Consider the following 8,384-nt stretch of genomic DNA (forward strand, 5'->3'; position numbering starts at 1 on the left):
AAATAGTGGAGCGCGTGAAGGAGAGATGCGAGGCACGAACACTGTTCAAGGTCTCCATTAATTTGTGCTTGTAGTAATTGAATGTGTATATATTTTGAAAGCATTGAATCGCTATAGAAATCGCGATTCATTTGATTCTTAACGTTTTAAATCGATTACTGTCCGAAATCGGCGATTCACTATTCAAAAATCCATGTTTCAAGATCGATGCATTGCATCGTCAGGTTTTGTAATCAATGCATTGAGAAAACGAGTGAATCGTTACACCCCTAATGTAAAAATATACTTCAGAGATATTTTACTCATAATAATTTCTAAGGGTGCCAATAATTGTGGCCAACATGCATTGGAGAAAAAACTATTACTTCAATGATAGGTTAGAATTTTTAGAATTTTCTGAATGAAAGATCAAAAGGATAAACAATGCAGATTTATTTTCACAGCCGCCTTTGCTTATATTTACCAAGGATGACAATATTAGTGGAGGACACTGCATTTTTAATAAAACATAAAATTTGGACTTTTTATATCACTATCTTCTTATATCAAGCCAAGTTCAGGTCATATTTTGGGCTCATCTGCTGCATGTACACAGTATATATTTATTCTAATAATAATTTCTATAGAATTTTTTTTTTTATCACCATCTTCATTAAGCTGCGTTGTGTTTCTTTAACTGCTTCTATGAGAGGAAAATGCTTAACCTGCAATTTAGCGCTTTCTGTAGGCTATGTAGTATATTTTATTAATAAACTGTAAAACCGTGCCTTTGAACTAAGCACTGACTGTAGGCTGTATGAACCACTGCAAGCTGTAAAGTAAACAGGAAGTGTTTGTCCAAGCTCAACTGGTTTTGCGTGAGAATGCAAAAGTTTTGTGAGGGAAAAAAATAAAAATAAAATTCCTTCCACCCCATATTTTTTTCCACCATCATGTCCCTTTAGGGGCACCGTAGGTTTGGAATGACATAAGGGTGGCTTTTTTTAAATGTGTCTCTTGGTATGATACAAAATCAAATTGTGTGAATTATCGTTAAAAAGTTTGGGGTCAGTAAGAAAGAAATTAATAGTTTTATTTTTCAGTATGGATGCATTCAATTGGTCTGATATGACAGTAAAAAAATCTTTTTCAAATAAATGCTGTTCTTTTGGACTTTCTAACTTTCTAAGAAAGTAACTTTCCAGCACAGCTGTTTTCAACATAATAATATATGACAATAAGAAATGTTTCTTGAGCAGCAAATCAGCATATTAGAATTAATTTTGAAGGATCTTGCGACATTAAAGACTGGAGTAATGATGCTAAAAATTCAGCTTTGCGTCAAAGGAATATATTACAATTTAAAATATATTAAAATGGAAATCAGTTATTTTAAATATACAGTTATACGGTTTAAACAGTTATATTAAATATGAAATCTAAATAATATTCATTAGGGCTGTGTATCACCAGCAAAGTCACGATACGATACGTATCACGATACAGAGGCCACGATATGATACGTATCACGATACAGGACTGCACTGAATTTCACCTCAGCAGAATTTAGAAAAACAGCTGTTCATTAAACACTGCATACTATAGTGCCATTTCTAACTATTGGCAGAGCAGGCAGCTGACCTCTGCATTATGAAGGGCCTCCATAACTGTACCACAGTACAATATAGGTAATGGCATATGTTTCATGTTTACATTGTGCACTCCCAACCAGGTACAATATTCTGATTGTTTGCATCTTGTTTTTAAGCCCATAAATAATAATGTACTCGTTCTAATACATTTATATTGTAATGTACTCATTGTAATATATAAAAAAAAAATCACTTACATTGCTGGTAGGTTATTATTGCACAAATTAACACACTCTCTACGATTAAAAAAAAAATTAGAAGAGTTCTAAACTAACGCGCTGTCTTCACTGTATGATTTATACTCGACTCGTCCGCAAGTTCGCTTAGGTGCGCGCGGCAGGACTTTCGAGAAGGGTCTGGCTGCAGCCTCGCACTTGCAACTCTCAGACTTGCATTCTCAGACACTTGCGCTTCCGCTAGCGACGTCACTTGCAGGCTTTATTTTTTATTTTGTTCTATTTTTTATTACTTTTTGTTTGAATCTCTCAACATTTTACAACAGTAGCCAGGTGGTGAAGACAAAAAAAAAGAAACGGAAGTAGGGGTGCTGAGGGGGCTGCAGCACCCCCTGTTTTCACATGGTTGCAAATGCAACGCCAAGTTTGTTCATTTAAATTTATTCAGTTTTAGCATTTAATAATTTATTTGTAATGATCTCTGAAATGTAAATTGTAAGTGGGCTATAATAAACCCATGTTTATCTTTATAAACATGATTAATTTTACTTGTGATGTTTTCTATATGGGATGATTAGCCTAATCCTCATGAACATGTGACGCTGGCGCGTGGTTTCAGACATGAACTATACAGAATGCGAACAAGATTAACTTTAATACAAGGAGATAATGGCGCAAAAGCGAATTTCAGATTTTTTTAAATGCCCATCCCAACAAAAATTTTCCAAAATCGGCATCCAAACAACACCAGCCCCAGCACGAGCACCGACGTAAGTGAACCAGCCCCCCACCCCCCTCCTCCCCTCCCTTTCACCCAACACGGACACACACAGCACCCCCAACCGAAAACATCTTCCCGCGCCGCATGTGTATGTATATATGCGCTATTCATTCTTTTTTTTTAGAAACCTTGCACTTTTCTACTCAATTTTAAATGTTGTAAAATTGTAAACAAATTAAGCGTGGTCCACTGCTGCACACGTGCCACAATATCGATACAGGGCCAGCTGTATCGATACTCGTATCGTCAAATCTCTGACGATACATCCTCCTATCGATATTTTGAACACAGCACTAATATTCATTCACAATAACATCAATATTCATTCATTATTTTTACTGTTTTCAATCAAAATAATGCAGCCTTGGTGAACATAAGAGACTTATTTCAAACGTTAAAAAAATTTACTCAAAAGAAAAACAAAACTAAACTAAATCAATAGATGGTGAAAACAGGTGGCATTTACATTATAATGTAACAACAGGGAAACATTAAAATAATACATGAAATTACCCCTTTAAAGAGCTCTTTAATTTTGTATTTTTTTGTATTTATTTTTTTTACACACAGTATGAACTACTCTGTTTGTCTGATATTGCAGGCTTCCTCTGATCTTGTCCTGAGGACCTTTTCTATAGACTGCAAGAAAATGTCTGTGGAGATCTTTGAGCAAACCATGCCATCAGCAAAGCATTGGAGGGTCAATCACAAAACCGGTACCGATGCAATGAATGAAAATATACAGTGGTTTGGGTCTGCTTGTAGACTGCTAAATCCTCCTAAATATTTTTAAAATACTGTACATTATTTTTAGAGCTGCCCAGGAGTCCTAGTGATTATGCAGCCTCTGCAGCTCAGATTGTGATTGGTCAGGTGCTGGAGGGTGTTCAGCCTCTGCCTGATGATGCTCGTATTCTTGCTCTCACTGAGGCTATGACGGCTTTCATGCAGGCCTGGATGGAGCACATCCTTAAACAGAAGATCAAGTTTAGGTTAGTAAACATGTGGTGGAGCAGTGGTCTTACTGTAGCGGTTCATGTTCCATTCTTTCACTGTTCATGTTTGTGAATTCTTCATTTACACTAGTATTCAGGGAGCTCTGCAGCTGAAGCAGGACTTCGACTTGATTCGAGATCTCATTCGTTTAGAGGAATATAGTCTCTCAGATGAGCTGTACCAGAAGCTGCTGTCACTACGTGTTTTTCATCAGTTGGATACTGCAATCGTGTGCCTGCTTCAGCAGCCTATGGCCAAACCTTACCTGCCCTCTCACAGCTGGGAGCCCTTCAGACACTGCTGTGAGTTCATTCAAAAAAAAAAAGTCATTAACTGTTTTTAAAATTATTTCATAATGTTTCCTGAGGTGCACTTATAATGTTAGTATTTTTTTAAAGATCAATTTAGAAATAAAAGGCCATTTTCTACCCTGATTTTAACCCTCTGATTTGAACGCTCTGTTGGAAGAGGCATGACTGCTGTGAGTCTTCAATGTAAATGCCCACTGCTATAATTGCCTACAATTTTTTCATATGAAATAAGTATTACATGTGGAGATTTTACTATTACAGCTGTCGACATTTAATTGTGAAAAGTGTTGATTTATAGGCTAGGGCTGAGCGATAAAACAATATAATTTTCCTTGATAAAACGACAACTAGAGTTCAATATAATGTTTATGCACCAGAAGTGTAACAAACAGCGCTACTCATCTGAACCGTGCCACATGGGCCGTTTATCTGCTCGACTCAAAGTTTAAACAGCATTGCAGCGCGAGCTACTAGAGCAGATGCGCTTACTTGCTGAAAATTCAGCGCTGTGATGTCCAATGTGAAGCACTTGAATTCAGCGAAAAACACAAATGACTCAGTGATTTAAACTAGTTTAAATCCAGATGAAACAGTGCTGACAAACAGGAGAAACCTTTTTCAATCTACAAATCGTGTTTATTTATAATGGATTTACTGTAGTAACACTAACTGCACCATGTCATTGTGGCATATTTATCAAATTTTATTCTACTATTAATGTAGACATGTATTAAAGGAGTAATGGAATATAATTACAGTGTTTTTTGTTTTTTTTTGTGATTAAGCTATATATTTGTGATTAAGAGCACAAAAATGCAGTATAGCTAACAGTGCAAACACAATGTAAAAAAATAGATTCATTGTGCAGTGTAGACGACATCATTACAGGATCATCATTTTGATGGCGAGATTCCTGAACTCTCGTCACTGATAAACAGGACCGTTCTTAGTGGGGTGCATATGGAAGGATATTCCAGACTATTTTCAAAAGGAATTGCAAATTGTGTTTTCATTTGCATTTTCTGTATGTGGACGCATAAATTGTGACATAATCCAAATGCGATTGCAAATCTTACATTACCATTTGCGTTTTCGCAAATGCACAGTGACTGCCAAATTACAAATGGAAAAGCAAAGTCCATTTGCAACTGTATTTCCCATGTCCTACAAGTACATATTTAAATAGCAATATTAATTACTATGTTTGCTTTTTCACTCTCTCTGCATCGCGCATGCAACCTGCCAAAACTCAAATGGAATCGCAAATACTTTAGCAAATTAATTTCCAATGCCTTACATGGAAACCTGTCTATTTGTCTCAGGGTGGGGACTACTACTACTGCTATGGGCCGTGTTTTTATTGGGAGGTGATGTCACTCACAGCCGAATTGCTTTGCCTTTAAACAATGGAGGTAATTGGTAAAGCTTCCGCTAAAGGCAGCTGCCAATCCGCCAAATGTGTGTGAACGAACAGACAGTGCAACCCGGGTATCCTTATATTCTTGGAACCTTACACAATAAATTCCAAATACAATTTTACCCCAAATGCAGTAACTATCCCCTGCTAACAGCGGGAGCCACAACGGTACGCACAATAGGTCAATATTCACTATTAAACAAAAGCTTTTCACTTGTCTCAAGATCTCTCACTATTTACACTCCAACTGATACTACTTATTTGCCACCTTACCTAATCCATAATGGAGCATGTGTCTCGTGGATCCTAAGCCTGCCTGAAAATCTTTTACTGTTTGCACTCCAATTGATGCACGTAAGCAAACAGACCGTGTAAATATACACTTTTTTTCCCCTATTTACCATGTTGTCTTATATTTTACTCAGCCGTTTTAATCCGTTCTGGAGTGTGCGTCCTGTGGCACCTAAGTGTCATAGCTGCCACAAGATCTCTCACTGTTTACAGCCACCGGACACTGCGATTGATGCATTTTTGATGATTGATGATTTTTAATATCAAGTTAACTTGCCTTGGCTGTGGCATGTTCTGTGACAGCTGCGCCTAGATCTGACTAGTGAAATGTCATCTGGGGCAGGCAATTTCAGTATGGTCACATGCATCAATTGGAATGTAAACAGTGAGAGATGTTTAGGCAGGTGCAACGCTTAAGTGCTCCATTATGGATTCAAAGAGAGAAATAAAATATAATATATGTAGATTTGCACTGTCTTGTTTGCTCATATGTGTTTGGTTAATGACCTATTGTGCGTACCATTGTGGCTCCTACTGTTAGCAGGGGATAGTCGCTGCATTTTGGGTAAAAACAATGGAATTTTTTATGTACAAGGTGCCAAGAATATAAGGAGACCCAGGTTGCACTGTCTGTTCCTTCACATGCATCTATTGGATTGGCAGTTGCCTTTAGCGGAGCCTTTACCGATGACACAATCATCTGTGAGTGACATCACCTCCCAATACAAACACTGCCCATAGTATAGTCCCATGACTCCCACCCCTGACAGTGATTGAAAGGTTTTTGTGCAAGGCATCGGAAATTCAAATGGAATTGTGATTCCAAGTTTTAGCAGGTTACATGGGAAATACTGATGCAAATAGACTTTGCTTTTGCATTTAAAATTTAGCAGTCACAGTACATTGGCGAAAGCGAAAACGCAAGCGATAATTTGCAATTGTGTTTGGATTTGCAATTGTGTTTGGATTATGTCACAATTTATGCGTCCACATATGGAAAACGTAATTGAAAAATTCAATACAATCCTGTGCTGCTCTGCTCTCCTTCTCATCTTCTTTGGTGGGGACAAAGATGCAATGATGTAGAAGTAGGCCTTGATCTGATTCTGCAGAAGCGGTCTTTCGTCGCACTGTGATGTCATTATTGTGACAAAATCTGAAACACTCGTTTGTCCAAAAACAGCTTTTATTGAAACCAAGCTCAGAAAATGACGTTTTGAGTTCTGAAACTTAAAGGATGTCTTTATAGTACAATGACCTCTATATGTCAAATGAGCAAGTCAAAGTTGATTTCTCAATTCATGCCCCTTTAACAAACAAACAAAATGTTATTAATCCGAGAGATGGCATAAATAAAAACATATTTTATAACTATAATATTTACATCTTGATTTTATGTTTAGTTTTAGAATTTTAATTTTGAAAAAAGTTAATAGAGTTAATATACAACATTGGTCAATAGACTGGTTAATAGTCTAATAAACTAATGAGTCATCTTACCTCAAGGTGCTCTCTGTCATTTATTGCACTGGGCAATATAATGCTGGATTTACTGTATACTGACACCTAGTGGCATGATTGTTGCATCAACCCGAAAGCAAAAGTTTCAGTAACAAACAGCATTGAAGCAATGTGTTCTTTGCCGTCAGCCAGGATTAACTTCTGCTTTGAGGCAAAGTGTCTAACAATAGCAGGCTTAGCAGGATAAAAAGTGAGTAGTATTCAACTTGTCATGTGACAGGTTACCCACTTCATATAAAAATGAAACTTGAGTCAAATGAGTCTTCGCTTTGTGTGAACAGACATCAGCAGCTTTATGTTAATACCTGTGTGTCGTGTTTCCTCAGGTACAAGCAGTGCACAGGTCATGGATCAGGCAGCAGGGAGTCTTAATAATCTGGAGAGTATGGACATACAGGCAGCGTGCCAGCAGGCCCTGACACAAGCTGAGAGCTCAGTGACCCCTGAGCTGCTGTCCTCCTCCCCACCCGAGTCCTACTTGGCCGTGGCTCAGCAGGAATGGCTGGACCTGCGGATACACAGCGGCTCACGCTGGAAACTCCCAGTGCTGCATTGTTTCACTAAATCTGAACCTTAATCAAGTGACCAGAGCAATTATGTCTGTGTTTACTGGCCCACCTACAGATCAGTTATTCATTCAGATATATGTTGTTAAATTTGTTATAAGGATGTAATCGGATGGCTAACCAAACAGTTCAGGTTTCTTGCCAGACAGCAATAAGTTGAAGGAATCCTGTAGTATGTGAAGATCAACACTTCCTACGTGTGTAGCATTCGTATTTTCTGTGAAAAACTGTTTATCGTCAGATAAACAATGTCACTGTTGATGCCTTTCTGAAAAAACTGTGAAAATGGTCAAATTATTCATATATTTATCTATTCTTAAAATTTTCTTCATTGCCAAAGTAATTGTGGTGTTTGATAGAGACTTTAACTACATATTTATTTATTAAGTCATGTGTACTAAATGCATGATACACATTGTCTATTATATCAAGGACAGAAAATAACTGCAGTGTAAAAAAACAAACAAACAAACAAAAAAAAACTTTGACTTTAGCTTTGATTATATTATGCATTCATTGTGGCATTTTGACATCATTAACATGCAACATCACAGCATTTATTTCCATCAAGAGATGCATTCATTTTTGGCCAAGATCTTGTATTGACAATGGGAGAGTCAAACCACCCTGTAAAGTTGTCTCCAGCGCATCCTAAAGACTTTTAATAGAGTTAAGCTCAGGACTCTGTGGTGGC

The 8,384-nt window shown here is 37.3% G+C and overlaps 1 pseudogene; it reads left to right on the plus strand.

Moving 5' to 3' along the window:
• Positions 1–7,949, plus strand: part of LOC107706728 (uncharacterized) — a 20,989-nt pseudogene extending 13,040 nt beyond the window's left edge.
• Positions 7,950–8,384: the final 435 nt, after the last annotated feature.

Source organism: Sinocyclocheilus rhinocerous, unplaced genomic scaffold (genome assembly GCF_001515625.1).
Source record: "Sinocyclocheilus rhinocerous isolate Xijiao unplaced genomic scaffold, SAMN03320098_v1.1 scaffold445, whole genome shotgun sequence".
NCBI lineage: Eukaryota > Metazoa > Chordata > Actinopteri > Cypriniformes > Cyprinidae > Sinocyclocheilus > Sinocyclocheilus rhinocerous.